Raw genomic sequence first — 24,500 nt, forward strand, 5'->3', positions numbered from 1 at the left:
TCTGTCAGAAAGACCATGCCCAGGTATGGGTCTGTCAGAAAGACGTCCATAAGGCTATACCGCTACTGTACCAACCTCTCCATGATGTGACGGCGAGATCCTCCATCGTGCACTCTTGTATACGGCGTAATCATCAGACATGCCTTTGCTGACATCCCATATCCTGAGCCGAACGAATATGCCGCTCGGCTAATCTTTGCATCCTCGCTCTTATTCTGGACGAGCGGACCACCCGCTCGGCCATCGGTCCCAGCTGGGCGGACACCCGCTCGGCCATTCAGTCTTCCCGCCTTGGCGTCGGAAACCCAAGCCCATGACTGGGTTATCTTTGGTTCCGCTCGGACCTACTCAGCTGCTCGGCGCGGCCATTAACCGCTTAGTCAACCCTACATCTGTCCTCAAGCTGAGACCCTTCAGAAAATAGATCCCCGATTCTTACCGCCGGATCAATTGATCCTATGACCTTTTTTACACAATACACTTTTTTAAAAGATCTGTTCTTGATCTAGGTCTTTTTCCTTCTGTCCTGTTACGAGTTATAACTTATCTAATAAAATGCTTGCTCTTTTTTGTCGTTTGTTACAAATACGCCAATAACAAGGTTACAAGACTGAAATGATAGAATCAAATTGAAGCCCTTATAAATAAGATACAGAAAATGGATGAATGTTATGTATTGAGGTTTCTTGATCTAAATAGTGTTAATTAAAAGTTTTGATGGTTATTGTGATCTAATCAATATTAGTACATTATTCGATACAGAGATTTCAAGTGGTGGCATGCAATCCAGAAGCTCATTAAAAGTTTAATATTTTTATTAAACTTGACATGAACCAAAGCATCTTATTTAAAAAGCCTAACAGCTTATAGGGGAGAACATATATTCTGAGCAATGCAGTTCCCTGCCACAAATGCCTAAGCATACACATATGCAGCTAGCTAGATTGCTCATCAAAAGTATGGCCATCTAATCCCACATATTAAAGCTAACCACATACAAGGGCATGCATATGCTATAACTTCCGTCTTGTAAAATTTAGATATTTTGTTATAGTTGGAGTGACATCATTTCTTATAATTACTTTATCTTTATCAGTATTTCAACCCTTGGAAAGCAAAATGATTCACTAGAAAACTTCTGATCTATTTCAGTTAAGGAATGTGATTTTAGGAAGGAAGTTCATATAGAGACTCTAAGAATTCTAAGGAAAGCAAGGAAGAGAAGAAGAACACAGAATTTAATAACTGTAGATTGAGGTAAGGAAGCATGTCCATGCTTTTGGAATCAAGGTGCTCTAACCATAGAGATCTCAAATAAAGTATTGTAAATTTGTGTTGCAATAGAACGTTAAATGAGGAATCAATTAGAATACTTTCTTATGTAGCACTGATCTTGCAAATACTCTTCCTATTAGCTAAAATCATCTCTCAATATTGTGGTCCAAGTTTGGTGAAAAGTTTTTGGCACTTCTTCAAAGCCTTCTGAAGTCAAATAGCATATCTATATTCTAAAGACAAACATTATTGTCCACAGAAATAGGTGTATGCTTGTAATTCATTTTAGGTTGTATTCAATGTTTCACCTTTTCATCATCAAATAGCCATACTTTTTTATCTCTACTGACCTGAAATTTTAATTATAATGTTCCAAAACAAATAGCTAATAAGGAAAAAAAAAATCATTTTTCACTAATATTGTTTATATGCTGTGTATATAAAGAAGAGTGTGTTGGATCAAAAGTGTTAGGGGGGGGGGGGGGGGAATAGCGCTCGTGGCTTTTTCACGTTTTTCGGAAATCGTTTGAGTAACTAAACGCAGCGGAAAGTAAATGCAAACACACACAGAAGACACAGTCGAATTAATTCGTTCGGAGCCTAGCTCGACTCCTACTCGAAGGCCCGCGGTCCTTGACCGCTTTCGGTGGGGAACAACTATATACCGCAAATCTTTACAAGTGAATAAGTACAAGTATTAAACTTTAAAAGATTATACCGAAAAATACAAAGATGAATGAAGTGGTTGTCGATTGTCGAAGTAGCAGAGTCTAGTTGATGCTTTCGGAGCAGCGTACAAGATCACACGTTCTTCTATTCGAATTGATGTTTTGAGCTGCACCTCGAGGCTTCCTTTTATAGCTCTACAAAGTCTGATCCAGATCCCCAAACTTCGGGATCAAGTTTGACCCGACACGGATCGGTAGACCGATTCCAATGTTCGGTCGACCGATCAGGCGATCTTCTCCCATCCGATCCGCCCGATCCTCTCGCTCCGCTGGTCAAACTTTATCTGAGGTTCGGTCGACCGATCACCGTTTTCGGTCGACCGATCAGCTGTTCTGACTCAGCCCAGTCAGCTTGATCCAGTCCACACCAAACCCAGGTTCAGTCGACCGATCACGAGTTCCGGTCGACCGATCCCCTGGTCGAGCCCGGTCCAACCTCTGGAGATCTGATCTACTGGCTTGTGGGTTCGGTCGACCGATCTCGGTCACTTCTAACTCTTCACAAAAAGGTTAGTCTCCTGCAAGACAGAGTTAGAGCAAAATGGATAGTATGTAAACAAATGAATTGACAGTCTTCGGACTGTCCGGGTCTGACTTCGGGTTTCCGACCAGAAACCCTAGGTCGACCCGACGCCTACTGTTCCCTCTACGGGGAACGCGCCCCCACCTACTCCACTAAGGAGATTTACCTGATGCCAGTCCGGTCCTCCAGACCGACTAGACTTTCCGCCTAGGGTTACCGCCCCCTAGGGTTTTTCTCCACCTAGGGTTACCGCCCCCTAGGGTTTTTCTCCACCTAGGGTTACCACCCCCTAGGACCTAAGGTTGCCACCCCTTAGGATTTTCCTCCACCTAGGGTTACCACCCCCTAGGGTTTTCCTCCACCTGGGGTTACCACCCTCTAGGGTTTTCACCTGCCTGGCCGCAGCTAGGACTTTTGCCTAAGTATCACTTAGGACTTTCCTGCAAGCTCCATGAACCTTGTTAGATAATACCACAGCTTAACTTTGAGCCCTTTGCCATAATCAAAACTCAGGTTCGATCATCTGGTGCTTACTGCACCAACAATCTCTCCCTTTTTGATTATGACAACCTTGGTTCAAAGTTAAGTAAAATATAACATTAAATAAAGGAATAAATAATGAAAGTTAACCATGAGTATCAATGCAATTTAAAGTTTATGCTACCCCTTTCATTATGTTTAATTTCTTAATTTCTTAACTTTGACTTTTCTCTCTCCCTTTGACATAAATCAAAAAGAATTAACAAAAGAGAGAAATAGTCTATTTAATTTTAAGCTCCCCCTAAAGGGTAGCATAGTTAAGTACTTAGACTTTGATAAAAAAAATTTGGTTAAATACTTAGCTTAATTTATAAGGCTTTTAAAAATAATAGTTTTGTCACATATTTAGTCTTAAAAATACTTAGCTTTTCAAAAAGACTTGTTTTGAAAAACACTTAGCTAAATTTGAAATGCTTAGCTATGTTTTCAGCTTAAAAATGATTGCATTGAGAAAACACTTTTCCGGATAGCTAAGTTTAGAACATAAGTTTAGTTTAACGAAAACTTGTTTAAGCTTGAAAAATACTTAATTTAAGGATAGATAACGTAGTCAAAATATTTTCAAAAGTATATTGACTTGATTTTTCAAAGAAAACTTAGTCGAATTTGAAATAGTTTTGAAGAGAACTTAGTTAACGTTGTTCGAAAGATACTTAATTAAATTTGAAAAAACTTTCGAAGAAATATTTAGTTAACTTTAAAAAACTTTTTGAAAGAAATATTTAGTTAACTTTTTAAACTAGAAAATGATTTTAACAAAAGTATAACCAAATTTGAGATAATTTTGAAAGACCATATAATACTAAGTTAAATTTGAAAAGTTTTTTTTTTTTGAAAGATATTTAATTAAATTTGAAAAGCTGAGTTTGAAAAAAAACTTAGCTACATTTGAAAAGTTTTTCAAAAGTTACTTGATAATTTGACTCAGTTCACTCCCCCTTAATTAATGTAAAAATGAATTCCTAAGGTCTAAACATGTCTTCAAAGGTAATTATTTTCCTAATTTACCATCTCACCCATTCTAGAATTGTCACGCCCCAAAGGAGTCTCTGTCCGAAGAAATTTCGGCAGCATCTCCTCTGTACGGCGGACAATATGAAACTTTCTACATATCTCATATACTTCAGCCACAGGCGGCTGGAATGATAACAAAAATAAAAAAAACAAACACCACGCAGTTTATAAAGATATTCAGCCTCTGGCTGTCACAACCACGCAGTTAATAATAGTAATCAATCATAGTAGGACTCTGACTCGAAATCCACCCTACTCCACTACACTCGTAAAGCTCAAATCCAACGAACTCACCTCTTCTGCCGTCCAGGCAGGCATATAGTAGAATAAAAAACCAAACCATCCAAAGATCATCAAACGGTAACAATCCGTACAATATCCATAAATAAAATCCAAAACAAAACTAAAACATAGTCTGATGGAAGAAAAACCAAAATAAAGCAAATAACAACCTAGTAGAGAACTAGCTCTACGTGCAGATGGGGGGCCAGCGACTGGAACTGCTCCGGACAACCTCAACCTTGGAGGCGGGGTGAGTCCAACACTCAGCAGGTACAACTGATATGCATAATAAAACAAATAACAGACAACACTAATCATGCGTATAGTCTCACGAATATGAGGAGGATAAATGCAACTGAAATGAAATCGAAGATAACTGTCTTGACCGGATCAAAATATAAAGGTAACAGGTCGTCAGACCGAGTGAGTCATAATCCTGTATGCATGTCAATCAATGCATCCAAACAAATGCAGCATATAAGTGCAGCAATCACAAGCAAATAAAAATGCAATAAATGCATATGTCAACCCCATACTCTGAAATCAATGCTCCTGTGCAATGATAGAGTAAACGGGATGCTGTCGGAGTACTCCTGTCCTGTGACCCCAAATCATAAATGGGGGAGCTCAATGCTCTCATCTCCCAGTACACGATGACGGGGAGGATATCTCTGCCGGCTACCACGCTGAGTCTCCTGACCAACGGAGCCAAACAAAGTCCACCATCTGCCGGCTACCACGCTGCTACCCTAAATGCCAACGGAGCCAAACAGAGCGGAGCTGACGGCGCCAAACAGCAGAACCGCCACACACCAGCCAGATATACAAATCCATGGGTGATGTGTGCAGTACATGTAACTGGCGATGAGCTCAACCAAAGTAGAGCCGACAATCGCACAGCATGCAATCATGATGCATGATACTGAACATGGCAATCTCATGAATAACATGGCATGATCCATATAAATAGATACAAAGTGTGTACCACAAGAAGACGTATCTAATAGAAGGTACACAAATCGAAGAGGGTATCAAATAAACCCTAGATCCAGAATATAACAGAGCATGTGGTTAGGTCACTACCTAAGGCATATGTGATCAGGTAGATAATATGCAGTGCAGAATAAATAAACAAACAACATGTACTAATCATGTAGTGACCAACCGAAATAAACAGGTAACACAATTACTGTTATATGTTAAACATATTATCATGCATATCAAAAGACATAAGTCAAAGTACCCGCCTCCGATAAAATGGTCCAAATCCGGACTCCGAGATACTCGTCTCGTATCAAACTCCTGTATCACAAATAGAAATATATTTTTATTTAGCTACAACTCTTCCAAATAGCTAAATAAAATCTCAAATCCTAACTTAGGGCAAACCCTAATCACATTACCCTCATTCTTCTCACACAAATTCATCTACACATGATCATCTAGCTAAAATAATCGAATTACACTATGATCTACAACGAAGACCAAAAACCAAATACCTTACCTTGATTCCTAGCACTGTTGCTGCTGAATGAATTTAAATGTCGTAACAGAAAGTCCACAGCACAGCCTTTCTTGGCTGGAATTCTTCACAAACAGAACAAGATGAGATCCGGCAAGATGATCACAAATCAAACCATGCATAATCTCTACTGACCTCTACAGAAAATGCACACTTCCTAAATTAAATCTCACACAACGAAAGATAGCAGCAAATCAAATTGATCAGGAGATACTGCTCACCTCACTGCTGTCTGGTTGAATCCGGCAGAACAAGTGTGCAAGCAGTCGATGCTGCCAGAAATAGAAACACTGCTGGAATCAAGAGGATTCACTAAACAACCACCAACTGGATTTTCAATTCACTCAAAAGATCCCCAATCCCCTTCAATCGAAGCCACTTATGGCTCTGTGAACTGCTCGGGAAGGAGGAACAAAGGAATCGTTCGGCTGTGGAGATCCCAGGGCACTGCGTAGAGAAGGCCGTCGCTAAGGATGAGGAGGAAGATGAAAAGAGGCTTCGATCGGTGGCAGTGTTGCTCGACTAGGGCAGAGGAATCCTTGCGTTACTCCCTGCTCACCGGTGGCGATGCAGGCGCAGAGGAAGAAGAAGAAAATCGGGCAGAGGCTAGGGCTTCGATGTAGGCGAGACAGACTCGGCGGCGGTGGCTTCTGTGGACGGCGTCGGAAGAGGAGAGGGGGAAGGGCTCGGGTGCGCGAGGGAGAAGAACAGAAACGGCGATTAATGAGGGATTTTCGGCGACAATGTAAATAAAAAGGAATAAGAAATAAAAAGGAAAAAGATTTATAAATATAATCTTCTCCTCTCTTAAATAGGGTAGCCTAAACAGGCTTTTCCGGGCCCCGTTCTGGTCCCCGTTAACTCGTCCATACGAGCTCCGAAAAATTTCCAAAAAATGTCCAAAAATTCCGGAAAATTTCCTTATTCATAATCGCCTATTTTCGGTATTTTACATTCTCCCCCACTAATAAAAATTTGGTCCCCAAATTTCATTATCTACCATCAGCAAGTACTAACAACAGATATAGAGTATAATTGCTGAACGGTAAACTAAATCACATACCTCATGTGAAAATGTGGGGATATCGAGCTCAGATCGTATCTTCGAGCTCCCAAGTAGCCTCCTCGTCTGAATGATGCTGCCATCCGACTTTAAACAGCCGGATAGTCTTGTTCCGCAACTGACGCTCCTTCCGGTCGAGAATCCGTACCGGAACCTCCTCATAAGAAATGTCCGGCTGAACTGGAACTGGAATATCAGCCAACACATGTGTCGGGTCAGGAATGTATCTCCTCAGCATGGATACGTGGAATACATCGTGCACGCCTGACAGGGACGGTGGCAGTGCCAGTCGGTAAGCTACTGCTTCGATCCTCTCCAAGATCTCGAAAGGACCAATATACCGCGGAGCTAGCTTACCTCTAAGGCCAAATCTCTTCACCCCTTTCCTGGGTGAAACTCGCAAAAATACATGGTCGCCAACAGAGAACTCTAAGAGTCTCCGACTCCGGTCAGCATAACTCTACTGGCAGTCTTATGCCTCTAACATCCTCCGTCTGATAATACGGATCAACTCCGCCTCATGCTGAGCTCTATGAGGTCCCAACAATTCGGCCTCACGGATTCTCGTCCTGATCGACGACTGAGCATCTATGGTAACAAGAATACCCTGCTCGGCCTATCCCTGCTCCTCAAGGTCTAACTCGGAGAAACCCTGAATCAAGTCCGTGACCACAACTCGGTGGCAAGCTAAAGTCCCTCTGGACCTCTAGCTAAGTGCATCGGTAACCACATTAGCTTTTCCCAAGTGATAGCTAATGGTACAATCATAATCCTTCAGGAACTCCATCTATCTCCTCGGTCGAAGATTAAGTTCCTTCTGAGTGAACAGATATTTGAGACTCCGATGGTCAGTGAGAATCTCAATGTAATATCATACAGGTACTGCCGCCAAATCTTCAGGGTAAAAATAATAACAGCCAACTCCAGATCAAGAACTGAGTGTTTTCTTCTCATGCTCCCTCAACTATCGAGAAGCATATAAGAATACTCAACCGTGCTGCATCAGAACAGCACTCATACCCTGTAGAAACGCGTCGGTGTAGAGGACAAATCCGTCCTCTCCAGAAAGTAAAAACCAAAAATCGAAGCCGACACTAGTCTCCGCTTCAGCTCCTAGAAGCTGATCTTGAAATCCTCAGTCTAAATAAACTTCCCGCCTTTCATGGTCAGGCGTGTAAGTGACATAGCAATCCGTGAGAAACCCTCAACGTATCTCCGGAAATATCGGCCAAACAAAGGAGGTTGCGAGCTTCCTGTACAGATTCTGTCTAATCCCAACGGTAACAACCTCTATCTCCTGTGGAACCACGGTATACTCCTACTGGTGACCGTGTGTCTCAAACATCTCATAGGAGACAACTAAATCAGCACTACTGATAATCACATATAGATGTTCTCATCGAAACATCTCTAGATCTATGCAAAGGTGATGTGCGTGACTCACCGCGGATCCGAATTAGATCACAACATCGTCCACAAAGACAATGGAAACCGATCCAATCATCCTCGATATACCAGGATCATCGAGTCCCTGAAAATATCTAAGGCACTGAAAGCCTATAGGGCAAAACCAAGACGCATAATGTCCGTATCACAGACATTCCTATACATAAGATCTACGATAATAAATCGAAAAATCTGATCATCAATAACATAAATCACTAAACAATAAATCCTCCAGTGTGAGAGCAACGCTCCATCACAGAAACATCACATATGTGGGAGCAACGCTCTACCACAAATAATCTGAAATATGTATCGCAATAAATATAGGAGCTATGCTCCGCTACTAGTAATCCGTAATATGTGGGAGCAATGCTCCACCACAAAACAATACATAAGTGTCCCAAGTCACCTAACTATCCAGCTAGAGACTGTACAAGATTTCTCTACCACAAATCACTGTGGTTAACCTAGGCTATAACAACCTAGTAAACTAATCAAATCCATCATCATCTCTATCAGCATCCTAGTGGGTCATCCACTGATAGTAGAACTAGTTGATGAGTTAATCCAACAGATGACATAATGCAGTCACTCCACATTCTGTATTCAGCATAAGTAGAATCATCATGCTGCTACCAATATAAACCTAGCACACGTGCTCACACAACATATATATGATCGACATAATCCTTCAGTTAATACACACCAAACTTACTCTCATCATAGGTATAAATCATCGTGATATCTCCAACAATGCATACCGAACCCGTGTGCAAAATCATCATAGATCAAGTCAACAATACACCTCAAACAACACTCACATAACATGTAGTATAACCATCATATACTTCCAATAAATCATACTAAATCCAGGTGTGCTCACAAATCAAACATAATCAAAAAGATACTTCAGATACCACGCCAAACACATATGTGCGTATCATAACTCAAATTAAATCAACAAAATGCCTCCATCAAAACACCACCGAGGTACTTGTACTACAACTCGGATTTAATCGACAGGATATCTTCAATAATACATTCAGATACATACCCCGAACTACATATCTATGATCCACAAGAAACCTTCAATCATATCAGAACATGGATACATATACTACTTGCAAATGGACAGTCTACCACAGGACTCCTACAACACATAACAACCATAATATGCATACAACATAGACATGCAAAATCAACATACCAGCTCAATCAAAGACCAACCTTATACTACCAACACTCATGGGTTACGGGTATATCTAAACCAAATTCATGCATATGTATCAAGCATGAATACATCAATCAAAAGCAACCCAAAATAGAGCAGCCTAATCATCCAGTAACAACCCTGCTCTAGGTTCAAAGGAACTGGTATCGGACAAGAACGATATACACACCGTGGTATAACATTGCCAGTCAATGTCATACACTACCAAGACTATATCCAATGGGAAAAATTTTATCATCATAAATTCAAATGTACTCTCCCAGTATACACTAGTAACGATTGTATCCCATAAGTGTTAAGCAATTAGCTCTACACTTCCTTACACCAGCGGGGTCACATATCCCAATGCACCCTCTAAGTTATCCCACCAGGTATATACAGTCCACGGTCAAAGTCTTCATAGAATATGATACATCGATCCTCTATAACCTATCCAAGCCGACAATGATATACGGCTGAATCCGTCCTTTCCACGTCAGTACAAAGCATGTACTCAAATGTGCTCTAGATACATAACTAAGCACAAACAACCTAAAGGTTCAAACCTCTAAGAATAGAGTATGACAATCCTCTACTGATCAACCAACAAAACTAAATCATTCATCTACTAACTAATCAAGAATACCTTAATCCTCCACAAGCAACTAAGGTATATCAAACCACGATCAAATGGTATACTACATTATCAAATAACTAAATCAGTTCATGGATCAATTCAACACTAATACATCATCTCAAACTAGAGAATGTCAATCCACATAATATCACATGAATAAATGTGTACGACCCAAAAGAAAAAGCTAGAATTCAATATCATCAAGACACCCTCATTTTTTTTTTTATCCTCAAAAATATCAGCCCACTAATATCAGATGAATAAGTCTCTACTCTCCATGAGGGTAAGTTAGCATTCAAAACATCAAATCATTATTTATCCACATAGTTCAATATCAGATGAAACAAATATCAATTTTATCATCCTGTTAACTATCCATAACCAACCAGATTTATTAAAATCTCATAGGCACATTTAACCCTAAACTCTCCAGAACTCAATTTTTAATCTGATCACCAACCATAATCATCAAACCTGTGAATATCATAAATGACACTCACTATGTCACCATCAATGACAACTCAAATATAAATCATCAAAATAGTTATCCACTAATAGATCATCAAAACAAATAACTAGTAATTGATCATCAAACAACCACATAACATTTACTCTCATAAATCATTAGAAATCAACATATCATAATATCTGATCTCACAATATCCCTCAACCTCAAACCATTCTCAACAATGATCAAACATGGTAACTCCCCAAATGAACAATTTTTCATCATATCGGGTACCCTAATATCCAAAAGATATGAGTATAAAACCTCCACTGGCTAAAACAACATAAATATGTAGGTATCATCCACTACCCAGCTAACAATAGCAGAGGCTGGTATGTGCCTCCATCTCCTACGAGTAGTAACAGAAACTAACACTACTGATGGTATGATAAGAAAATCACTAGAGATAATAATCCTTGATATCTATTAAGGTCAATCATGCTCAATGGATAACCCATCACATATAATATGTGCTACAACATCCAGACAAGTACTAAAGATAAAGTGCTAATACATGTCATAACTATCAAATTAAACATCATACCTATATGCCGTCTGGAGATGTTCCATCGCTGTCCAGCCCCCAAAATTGACCTCGGAATTCCGTACGAGAAAAACAAACACCGGAAATCCATATAAATCCACAACGGAAGTCCATAACATAATCGAAACGGACAAATCCGTGCAACCGAAAATAACTGCCCAGACTAATCTGTCTCACAACTAGGGCTAGTATAAAAATGTCCAAAATACCAAACGCAGGTATCACACCCTGCTCTGATACCAATGAATTGGTATCAGATAAATCCCGAAAATCCAACACACGGAAATCAAATAAATATCGCCAAACTTTGGCGCGCTGATACCCAATAAACTGATATCAGATTATTCAAAGTATCCATAATACGAAAACAAAGATCGTAAAAATCCAGAACACACAGCAAGTATCGTATACCTGCTCTGATACCACTAAATTGGTATCAGATAAATCTCGAAAATCCAAAATATAAAAATCCAACAAGTATCGCCCAACTTGGCGCTCTGATACCAAGTAAATAAATTGGTATCAGGTTATCCCAAACATCAAAAATACGAAAACAAAAGATCGTATACCTTTGCTCTGATACCACTAAATTGTCACGCCCCAAAGGAGTCTCTGTCCGAAGAAATTTCGGCAGCATCTCCTCTGTACGGCGGACAATATGAAACTTTCTACATATCTCATATACTTCAGCCACAGGCGGCTGGAATGATAACAAAAATAAAAAAAACAAACACCACGCAGTTTATAAAGATATTCAGCCTCTGGCTGTCACAACCACGCAGTTAATAATAGTAATCAATCATAGTAGGACTCTGACTCAAAATCCACCCTACTCCACTACACTCGTAAAGCTCAAATCCAACGAACTCACCTCTTCTGCCGTCCAGGCAGGCATATAGTAGAATAAAAAACCAAACCATCCAAAGATCATCAAACGGTAACAATCCGTACAATATCCATAAATAAAATCCAAAACAAAACTAAAACATAGTCTGATGGAAGAAAAACCAAAATAAAGCAAATAACAACCTAGTAGAGAACTAGCTCTACGTGCAGATGGGGGGCCAGCGATTGGAACTGCTCCGGACAGCCTCAACCTGAAAATATCAACAATGGAGGCGGGGTGAGTCCAACACTCAGCAGGTACAACTGATATGCATAATAAAACAAATAACAGACAACACTAATCATGCGTACAGTCTCCTGAATATGAGGAGGATAAATGCAACTGAAATGAAATCAGAAGATAACTGTACTGACCGGATCAAAGTATAAAGGTAACACGTCGTCAGACCGAGTGAGTCATAATCCTGTATGCATGTCAATCAATGCATCCAAACAAATGCAGCATATAAGTGCAGCAATCACAAGCATATAAAAATGCAATAAATGCATATGTCAACCCCATACTCTGAAATCAATGCTCCTGTGCAATGACAGAGTAAACGGGATCTTGTCGGACTCCTGTCCCGTGACCCCAAATCATAAATGGGGAGCTCAATGCTCTCATCTCCGGTACACGATGACGGGAGGATATCTCTCAACTACGCTGAGTCTCCCGACCAACGGAGCCAAACAAAGTCCACCATCTGCCGGCTACGCTGCTACCCTAAATGCCAACGGAGCCAAACAGGCGGAATCGATCACGGCCGCCACACCGAGTCGCGACCAACGGAGCCAAAACAGAACCGCCACACACCCGGATATACAAATCCATGGGTGATGTGTGCAGTATGTAATGGCGATGAGCTCAACCAAAGTAGAGCCGATAATCGCACAGATGCAATCATGATGCATGATAATGAACATGGCAATCTCATGAATAACATGGCATGATCCATATAAATAGATACAAAGTGTGTACCACAAGAAGACGTATCTAATAGAAGGTACACAAATCGAAGAGGGTATCAAATAAACCCTAGATCCAGAATATAACAGAGCATGTGGTTAGGTCACTACCTAAGGCATATGTGATCAGGTAGATAATATGCAGTGCAGAATAAATAAACAAACAACATGTACTAATCATGTAGTGACCAACCGAAATAAACAGGTAACACAATTACTGTTATATGTTAAACATATTATCATGCATATCAAAAGACATAAGTCAAAGTACCTCCGATAAAATGGTCCAAATCCGGACTCCGAGATACTCGTCTCGTATCAAACTCCTGTATCACAAATAGAAATATATTTTTATTTAGCTACAACTCTTCCAAATAGCTAAATAAAATCTCAAATCCTAACTTAGGGCAAACCCTAATCACATTACCCTCATTCTTCTCACACAAATTCATCTACACATGATCATCTAGCTAAAATAATCGAATTACACTATGATCTACAACGAAGACCAAAAACCAAATACCTTACCTTGATTCCTAGCACTGTTGCTGCTGAATGAATTTAAATGTCGTAACAGAAAGTCCACAGCACAGCCTTTCTTGGCTGGAATTCTTCACAAACAGAACAAGATGAGATCCGGCAAGATGATCACAAATCAAACCATGCATAATCTCTACTGACCTCTACAGAAAATGCACACTTCCTAAATTAAATCTCACACAACGAAAGATAGCAGCAAATCAAATTGATCAGGAGATACTGCTCACCTCACTGCTGTCTGGTTGAATCCGGCAGAACAAGTGTGCAAGCAGTCGATGCTGCCAGAAATAGAAACACTGCTGGAATCAAGAGGATTCACTAAACAACCACCAACTGGATTTTCAATTCACTCAAAAGATCCCCAATCCCCTTCAATCGAAGCCACTTATGGCTCTGTGAACTGCTCGGGAAGGAGGAACAAAGGAATCGTTCGGCTGTGGAGATCCCAGGGCACTGCGTAGAGAAGGCCGTCGCTAAGGATGAGGAGGAAGATGAAAAGAGGCTTCGATCGGTGGCAGTGTTGCTCGACTAGGGCAGAGGAATCCTTGCGTTACTCCCTGCTCACCGGTGGCGATGCAGGCGCAGAGGAAGAAGAAGAAAATCGGGCAGAGGCTAGGGCTTCGATGTAGGCGAGACAGACTCGGCGGCGGTGGCTTCTGTGGACGGCGTCGGCAGAGGAGAGGGGGAAACCGCCGGTGCCGGCGGTTAGGGCAAAAAGGAAACTCGGCGCGAGGAGTGGGCTCGGGTGCGCGAGGGAGAAGAACAGAAACGGCGATTAATGAGGGATTTTCGGCGACAATGTAAATAAAAAGGAATAAGAAATAAAAAGGAAAAAGATTTATAAATATAATCTTCTCCTCTCTTAAATAGGGTAGCCTAAACAGGCTTTTCCGGGCCCCGTTCTGGTCCCCGTTAACTCGTCCATACGAGCTCCGAAAAATTTCCAAAAAATGTCCAAAAATTCCGGAAAATTTCCTTATTCATAATCGCCTATTTTCGGTATTTTACAAGAATATCAAGCATGTTCATCTTATGAGTGAGTGTGAGATGGAGTTGTCTTTATTTTAATTTAAAAAAATAAGTTTAAATTTGATTTTCAAATGAATGAACATTTAGAATTTTCATGAATATATTAAATATTAATACTTTGATTGAAATTAATTCGCTTTTAAAAATTAATTATGATTGGAAACTTAATAATTAAAGAATTAAATAAGATTTTTGACATTATATAGAATTAAATAAGATTTACGATTTTAAAATTAATGATTTCAAAATGATTTTAAAATGATTTTTATATGATTTTGAAATAATTTTCAAAAATATTTTCAAATAATTTTTGAAATAATTTTTAAAATAAATTTTGAAATGATTTTGAAATAGTTTTCAAAATGATTTTTAAAATAAATTTTTAAAATGATTTTTTAAATAATTTTTCAAATAATTTTAAAAATGATTTTTAAAAGAATTTTTCAAATAATTTTTAAAATGATTTTTAAAATAATTTTTCAAATAATTTTTAAAATGATTTTTAAAAGAATTTTTCAAATAATTTTTAAAATATTTTTTTAAAGAAATTTTCAAATAATTTTTAAAATGATTTTTAAAAGAATATTTCAAATAATTTTTAAAAGAATTTTTCAAATAATTTTTAAAGGAATTTTTCAAATAATTTTTAAAATGTTTTTTAAAGAATTTTTCAAATAATTTTTAAAATGATTTTTAAAATAATTTTTCAAATAATTTTTAAAATGATTTTTTAAAATAATTTTTCAAATAATTTTTAAAATATTTTTTAAAGAATTTTTCAAATAATTTTTAAAATATTTCATTTGAAAAAAAATAATATTAATTACGAATTTATTTTGAATTTGAATTAATTATAATTATGAATTTAGTTTTGAATTTGAATTAATTTTAATTATGAATTTAATTTTGAATTTGAATTAATTTTAAATTTGAATTTCTATTCCTTAGTCATCTCACCCGATCTAAATTTTCAATCAGGGAATCCTATAATTTTTGTGAGATGAACTATGGTTCAATTTTAGGGTTTGGTTTAACTTTGTGTTAGATTCGGGTTTAGCTTTGGGTTCAACAAGCAGACATTCTTTGGATAAACTTCTGGGCTATGGTGAGTCACACGGACATCATTAAAGTAACCATGTCTTCGAGGTTTTCCAAATAGTCCTACCCATTGAACTTAGTACAAAACCTTGGTCTAACTGGTTAGGATTCATAAAGGGTAGCTTCGGTCAGTTCTACTTAGCCAAATGCACCAGGTCGAAGCCATATATTGCTAGACATGCGATGACTAAGTTTCCCCAACGTACTATCATTCAATACTTCACCAGTACCGTGTGTCAAGTTAAACCTAGCCCATTTTAATCTATCTTTAATTACCCTGTCGGGTAGTCTACTCTTGGTTACCCTTATCAGGTGAATTAAGTTCGGAGGTGCCAGCTATTCTGGAGCCTTCCTTTGGATTTTAATTTGATTTTGATTTAATTTAACTCGAATTTAACTTGATTTTAATTTAATTTGAATTTTAAGTTTACTTAATTTGATTTCCTTTTTAGCTTATTTCATAGTATTTAAGTTTTACTTTAGACTTGTAATCTAAGTCTAGATTTTGTGATTTGACTAAATTATTAACAATCTTCTCTAATTTATCAATTTTATCTTTTAAAATATTATTTTGTATTCCTAATTTTCTTAAAGTTAATTTCTTATTTTTACTTAATAATTTTGAGTTATTCTTGTTTAGATATGAATCAAATTTAATCATGGTATTATTAGCATGCGTATCTAATTTTGAAGAAAAATCTATACTTGAGCAAGCAGAATTAGTTGAACTACTGCCATGTGTTGTAAAAACTGGATTTTCATATAATGTAAATTTATTTACCTTGATTTCTCCCTCTGGATTATTGGGTCTTCTTTCTGGGCATTGTCTTTTGCAGTAGTCCATTTGTTTGCATTTGGAGCATTTAATTTGTTCCATCCCTCTTTTGATCATTTTCTCCTTCTCCTTCGATTGTACTAGTCGAGTCTTATGAGTAGGACACTCATTTTTATAGTGCCCTCTCTCCCTACACTTAAAACAAGTTATGTGACATTTGCATTTTAAATTTACAATCTTACCTCTCAAATTCATGACAGGATCCTCCCCCTTGACTGTTGCCACCTCGAGTTCAGACTCAGATTCAGCAATGTCCTCTTTGGCCATTTGTGCTATGACATCGGTCTGATCTGATTCTTCTGAGTCTGGTTCGGAGGTTGACTCTGGAGATTCGTATTTGGGTTTGCAGTCTTGTTCAATTTCTGACTTTGAAGGAATCTCATGAAGTTTAAGTAGTTTCTCCCAAAGCTCTTTAGTAGTGTCGAACCTTCCGACTCGATCAAGCTCTGAATTTGATAGTCCGCCCAGGAGAATACATGTTGCCTTTGCATTTGTCTCGAAGTTTCTTATCGTTTGTGCATCCCACTTGTCATAGGTGATGGATACACCTTCTTCAGTTGGGAGAATGAGTCCGATCTGGACTATGGTCCATGTCTCCACTTGGACTTTCAGTTGGTACTCCATCTGGTCTTTCCAGTAACCAAAATTTTCGTTGGACAGGAGTGGTAGGCTTGCGGTGTTGTATCCATCTTCATAGGTGTTCGCTCTCCGCAAGTGTACGGAAATGTCGCAAGTAATATAAAAGATTATCGTATCCACAGGGACTGGAATAAGCACTAGAAATGTCTCAATGTGAATTAGCTAAACAACTATCCAACCGTTTCAAAAGCAAAGTAAAGGTAAACAAATCTAATCTTAAAGATCAACAAACAAGAATTTAGTGTTTTGGGTTATGATAAAAGGAGATTCTAGGAGTTTCGGTTTCTTTGTAGGATTTCTCGAATGTAAATGGTTCACCAATTCTTATCCCTCAATTGCCAAACATGTAGAAAGTTGCCGGTTCTCTCTTGCAATAGACAACCGGCTAAGGACTGAGAAATGTATCTTAATAGGATTAATTAGACATGAACCTATGTTGTCCTTACACAGAAGTGCACCTATTACTATGCCTTCCTCGGATATCAACGTAGAAGCCCATGACTTATTAATCTATCAAGATACAAGAAACTAATCACAAAATCCATCCTACTCTCTTGAATATTCCTATTTCCTCTTCAAGATTATCTCTCAAACGTCCTTACACGGGCTTGCACCTGTCACGTGGATCCCTCGGATGATCGAGTGAGAGTTTATCTTTACAAAGTCCATAAGAAATCCAAAAAATTAATCAAGAATGAGAATTAAGCACGAATCACCATTAATCATTTAAGATCTAATCGATACAAGCAAGATAATGTCATTGAAACAAGAAAATGGCAAATCCATAAGAGATTACATCAATCCATCATACAAATACTCCCTTCATCCTAGAATACAAGATCTACTCCATGAATCGAGGAAGAAAATCCGAAGAAATAAAGAATACAAGAATTTCTTAAATCCCCAATCCAAGAAACCAAGAAAAGGGGAAAAGAGAAAACTTATCTACGAAGAAGCTCCGTCTTCGGATCCAATCCTCGCTCCGGAGCCGAAATCGTCAAGAGCTCCCCTTGAATCGCCCAGAAATCCTCCCAAGATTGGGAGGAAACCACCAAATCTTGCCTTCTCCCAAAGGGGGAGAGATCCCCTTTCAATTCATGAAGGAGGGTTTAAATAGAGGAGGGAATCGGGCGCCACACGGCCCCGTGACACGGCCGTATGAGATTCACACGGCCATGTCCAGTTCCTTCTCTGCCAAAGCTGCACGGCCGTGTGATTCCACACGGCCTCTCGCTCATGGAAATATTACGGTAGTGTGGTGCACACACCGCTTGGTCTCTGGAAAACTCACATGACCGTGTAGATCCACACGGCGATGTAAGGCTTCTGCTCTGGTTGGCTTCAAATCTTGACACGGCCGTGCGAGGTTCACACGGCCATGTCATCTTCCTCTTCTGTTGGTGCCAAACTCCACACGGCCCGAGCTCCATACCAGTGCAGGGCCGTGTGAGGTACACGGCCCGGTGCTTTCTCCCTTCGTTTCCTCCAAGGCTTGCCCAAACATGTAGATTCTTCACCAAATCGACTCCTGTATACAGAAAATGCACAAAAAGCAGATCTCCGAACCAAAAGAGTAAATATGCTGAAAGGAAAGCTGGAAGTATAAAAATGCATAGATCAAGCATGCTCAAAATATGTAAATGTGCGTAAAAACATGCATAAAAGAGTATATAATCTACGCACATCACACCCCCAGACTTAAACCTTTGCTTGTCCTCAAGCAAAATGCTGCATTCTAAATTCATATGTTCTACAACACATTCATAAAACCTAGTGCACTTTCCTAACTCTATCAAAAAGTTTCATTAACAAGCATAATCATGGAAACGAGTAAAGTATGGTTCAAGCATAAGAATCTTGTGCACAGTGTAAAAAGTAACTCAACACCCTTCAAGTTTCAATCCATGTCCTAGTCAAGTCGTCATCAAATTTGAATTCCTAATGTTTCCAGTGAAAGACAAGTAACCAGTGATAGGCACTTACTCACCATTCACTTGGTTCATATTTCTCAACTAACCCAAGGTCTCAAAGGTGTGCTCAATCTCAAGAGAAGCTAAGCAGTCATTTCCCAGTAACCTAACTCGGTCTCAAAGGGGTGACTTGCTAGATTCCACTCATGACAACTATTTTTTATATCCCTTTTTTTTTTTTACGTGTTTGCATTGTGCAAAACTTATTCACAAATGTACTTTTAGCACACATGTTGGGATATTTTGATTTTTCCAAATGAACTTAATGATTTGAGCCTCATCCAGTAACCAAAATGAAAGTTGAGAAATCACCATGGAAATCAAGTACTAAGCAAACAAGATGAATCATGACTATTTCAATGACATCAACTATTCAAGCATCAAGCACAAGTGTAGTGAAGATAAAATCCTTATGGTTGAACCAAAACTAAAACTCATCACCATAAGATTCTTAGCATATTAATGCTTCCCAAGATAGAAAAAAGAACTACACAAAGTTTACTACTAGCATCATTCGAACATCATGGATCAAGACAATAATCGTGCTAACATTTCACTTGAATCCAAGAAAGCATATAAGTGAAGATTTGATGTTCTCAAATTTTTTTTTTTTGCCATGATTATTTCAAAAACAAGCAAAATAAAGCAACAAGCAATGAAAATAAGAACAAACATGAAAAACTAACAAAAACTAAAAACTGAAAACCAAACTAAACAGTACATGACACCCCCCCCCAGACTTAAACTTTTCATCGTCCCGATGAAATCAGTATGGTGGAGGAGGTGGAGGTGGACGAGGGAAAGGAGGTCTACGACGTGGTTGGCCAATAGGAAAACCTGGAATCTCACCCAAGGATCTATGATACTCATATAAAGCATCTACTTGTTGGCTAGTAAGCGTCATACTCTGCATAAAATCTCTCATCCTAGCCTGATCAGTATCATAATCCTGCACAAACTCAACCACTTGACCCTGAAAATTCCTCGTAAACTGAAAATGATTTTGTACCTCCCTAAACTGATCATCAGATAAAGAGAAGCGCCCCTCCAACATTTTTCGTTGGGATTCTTGCTTCTCATGAAGTGATTCTAGAGACGTACGAAAATCTGAAAAATCAAACCTAGAAGATCCCGTGCCATATGCAAAAGAATGCCTAGCAGGCTCCATGAAACTAGAAGGCTGCGTGTGTCCAGATGACGAGGGCTCATGATGTGGCTCAGTGTCTCCAGGTATAGAAGGGTTATCCTCAAAATCTAACTCAGAAATTACCCAATTAGCCGGGTTACGAATAGTAGTTCGTTCAGGAAAAGGAAGGGGTAAAGGAGAACCACTCCTCCTAGGAAACGCGAAACCATTCACATCCCGAACGATCATTTTCATAGCAAGACATGTATCAATGTCAATCATGTCATTACCATGAATTATTTCCAACCCATCAACATCAAGATTTAAATTATAAGCTATTCGGGTAATCAAACCACCAAAAACAATCGATCCCGATGATGCCCTAGCCGATCTCAATAAGGTTTGAACAAAATGAAAACCAGAGTCAAATTCAATCTTATAAAGCATAGCCCATAAAGCATAAAGCTCTATTTTTTTAACCACCCCATCACTCTCTCCCCTACCAAAAATAGTTTTACTCATGACTCTATGTAGATACCTAAAGATGGGGTTTTGCATATGGGAGGCCTTAGCTCTTGAAGGCTCATAAGGTTGATCTAACCCAGTTATTGCATTCCAAAAATGATTCCAATTAAACCTTGGATCAAACCTACGAGGGCTCTTGGTGGTTATTCCAAAACAAGAATTAAAGTCACTAAATGCCCATAGAAATTCTTGATTCATTAATCTAAAAGAGATTTTTCCAAAATAATCATCTTCATTAGTAAAATGGACATCCAATGAACTTAAAAATTCCAAAACAAGACGAGGATATGTAGGCAAATGTGTGTACATAATATCACTCCAATCCAAAAACCCAATCATCAAATCTACATCTTCCCTAATTCCAAGCATATCAAGAACAGTTGGGTCCATATATCTAGTACACACTATCTTTCTATTGACAAGAATTGCAAATCTAGTTACTTGATCATCATTTCTAAACACAATATTGAATTCATTGTCATTACCTTCGTTGCGTGAAGTCCTTTTGCCTTTGCCCTTCACTAGTTGTTTTCCTTTGTCCCTTGATGGCTCCTTCTCTTTGTCTCCACTAGATCCACCACCTCCTTTGCGAAGTCTCTTCAAAATATTGGACATCTTGATGAGTTTAGATAGGGGAAGAATTATCTAGAGTTGTGGAACTCAAAGAACAAAACTTCAAAGAACAAAAGATCTTAGGTTAAGAGAACAAAAAGTCCAAGTCTTAGAGAGGAGGAGAATCGGATCTAAGAGATCTTGAGAGATTAGAGAGGAGTTTTTAAGAAATTAGGAGAGAAAGATATGTTTTGGAGAGTTGGGGGTGTGCGGAACACGGCCAAGATCTGGCCGTGTGAGGTAGGAAGAAGACTTTAATAGTTCTCCTACACGGGCCGTGTAGATCTACACGGCCTCCCCATCTTTCCTCTCGGGATTCTTTACACGAGCCGTGTAGATCCACACGGCCTCCCCCTCTTCCTTCTCTGGATTCCTCGCACGGCCGTGTCTGGGACACGGCCTCTCCATCCTTCCTCTCGGGATTCTTTACATGGTCGTGTTTGAGACACGGCCTAGATCATTTTCTCCTCGGAAGATGCTACACGGCCGTGTCTGGATGACACGGCCTAAGCACTTCCCTTCTCTGCAACTTTTGCCTGGCCGTGTATAGCACACGACCGAGCTCCGTTTTGCACCTAACCTGAAAACAAAATCAAAAGAATGCATCAAGTTAAAAGAAATTTAGATGCAGATCAAAATTAACTAAAAGAACCCTTGGGTTGCCTCCCAAGAAGCGCTTGTTTAAGGTCTTTAGCTTGACCAAACTTTATCATTCGCTTCTTTTCCTCGCCCTTGGAGGACAGATATACTTTTCATTTTTGTTGGGAGATCTTCTCCCAACATCTTCCACCACATTATCTCCTTCATTTGGTGGCCTTCCATGAGGATGGAAATTCCATTCCTCAAGTTTATAAATGCTTGTCCTGCTACAAGCATTTAAAAGAGACGAGACATGGTTAGAGATATTAGATAAATCATATTCCAACTTTTCCTTACCAATTACCAAAGAAAGCTTATGATTTTTGACATCAATTATAGCTCCAGCTGTAGCAAGGAAAGGTCTTCCTAATATGATAGGAATCCTAGGGTCCTCTTCCATGTCCAACACGACAAAATCTGTGGGAATAACATTCCCATCCACCTCTACTGGCACATCTTCTATAATACCCAAAGGGTACCTGCAGGAATGATCGGCAAGTTAAAGTGTCATAGTAGTAAGTTTAATATTTTTGAGACCTAATTTATTACAAATTGAATAAGGAATGAGGCTAACACTCGCCCCCAAATCACAGAAAGCTTTTTCAAAAAATTCTTTTCCTATGTTGCAAGGGATATAAAAGCTCCCTGGGTCCTTCAGTTTTGGAGAAGTGTTCTTCTCAAAAATAGCACTACATTCCTCACTAAGCGCAATGGTCTCGACCTCTCCTCTTCTTCTCTTGTTTGACATGAGATCCTTCAGGAATTTGGCAAATCTAGGCATTTGTAGAATAGCATCGATAAGAGGTACCTCTACACAAATTTCCTTAACTTTTTCTAGAAACTTGCCAAATTCTTCATCTTTCTTGAGCATTGTAAGTCTTTGAGGAAAAGGGACAGCTTTGCTCTGATGGTTCAGTGGAAGAGTTTCTTCAACCTCAATGGTACTCTCCTCATTAGCTTGAATCTGATTTGGTATAGGAGGAGAGAGCTCTTCTTCTTTTTGTATCCCTTTTGAAGCAGTCGCTTGGGAGTCTCCCAAGGTCCGTCCGCTCCTAAGCTCAATTCTATTGCAATGCTCCATAGGATTCACATCAGGTTTTCCTGGAAGTTGTCCTGGCACTCTGGATGAAGAGGAAGCTAGTTGGGCAATTTGACTATCCTGGATCTTTTGATGCTTTTCAGAATTATCCATCCTCTGAATGAGCTTTGCTAAATCTTGCTTCATTTCATTCTGACTTGAGATAATTTCTTCAAGCATCTTTTCAACATTTGACTTTGGTAAGCCTTGAGAAGATAGATGTTGAAAATTTTGTTGCCCAGCTTGGAAATTTGGTCTTGCCCCCATAGATGGTCCTTGATCTTGATTATTTCTGTAGGAAAAATTTGGATGACTCTTCCATCCAGGGTTATAAGTATTTGAGTATGGGTTGTTCTGCCTTTGATTGTAACTCATGATTGCATCGCATTGTTCAAGTTGATTGATTTGTGCAGTGATAGCTCCCAATGGACATGAGTCATTTGAATGCTCTGAACTCCCACATACTTCACAAGATGTACTAATAGCATTGACCATATTAGCACTAGCCCCCATATTCTCAAATTTCTTTGTAAGAGCGTCCAATTTTGCAGATAAAAGAGTGACTGCATCTACATCAAACTTCCCTGATGCTTTAATTGTTGGGTTTACAGAAGAATAGCCACCACTTCTTTCATTTGCCCATTGATGATGATTTTGTGCTACACTTTCAATGATTTCTTCGGCTTCATCTAAGCTTTTATTCATAAGTGCCCATCCAGCAGCTGAATCAAGGGACACTTTGGTATGATAATTGATACCATTATAAAAAGTATGCAACACTAACCATCTTTCCAACCCATGATGTGGGCATTGTCTGAGCATGCTATTATATCTATCCCATGCTTCAAAAAGAGATTCTGAGTCAGTTTGCTTGAAGCTTGCAATTAAATTCCTCATATGAGCTATTTTTCTTGGTGGATAGAACTTATCAAGAAATTGTTGCTCATACTGCTCCCAAGTGGTGATGCTATTAGGGGCCAAAGAATTCAGCCATTGCTTTGCCCTATCTCTTAGAGAAAACCCAAATAACAATAATCTAACTACATCTGAAGGAACTCCATTCATTTTCATGGTACCACATATTTCATAAAAGACCTCTAAGTGTTGATTAGGGTCTTCATGAGGTCCTCCACCAAATTGGTTCTGCTGCACCATAGATATGATTGCGGGTTTGATCTCAAAGTTATTAGCTTCCACTGAAGGTCTTGAAATACTAGATCGAAAACCTCTTGCATAGGGTGCTGCATAATCCTTAAGTGGTATATT

The 24,500-nt window shown here is 38.9% G+C and overlaps 1 non-coding gene across 1 annotated transcript; it reads left to right on the plus strand.

Moving 5' to 3' along the window:
* The first annotated feature begins 24,027 nt into the window (after positions 1-24,027).
* On the plus strand, positions 24,028-24,133 carry LOC121968937. Its single transcript, XR_006108446.1, has one exon. It is a non-coding gene; the product is annotated as a small nucleolar RNA R71 (small nucleolar RNA).
* The last annotated feature ends 367 nt before the right edge of the window (positions 24,134-24,500 follow it).

The sequence above is a fragment of the Zingiber officinale genome, chromosome 3B (genome assembly GCF_018446385.1).
Source record: "Zingiber officinale cultivar Zhangliang chromosome 3B, Zo_v1.1, whole genome shotgun sequence".
Taxonomy (NCBI): domain Eukaryota; kingdom Viridiplantae; phylum Streptophyta; class Magnoliopsida; order Zingiberales; family Zingiberaceae; genus Zingiber; species Zingiber officinale.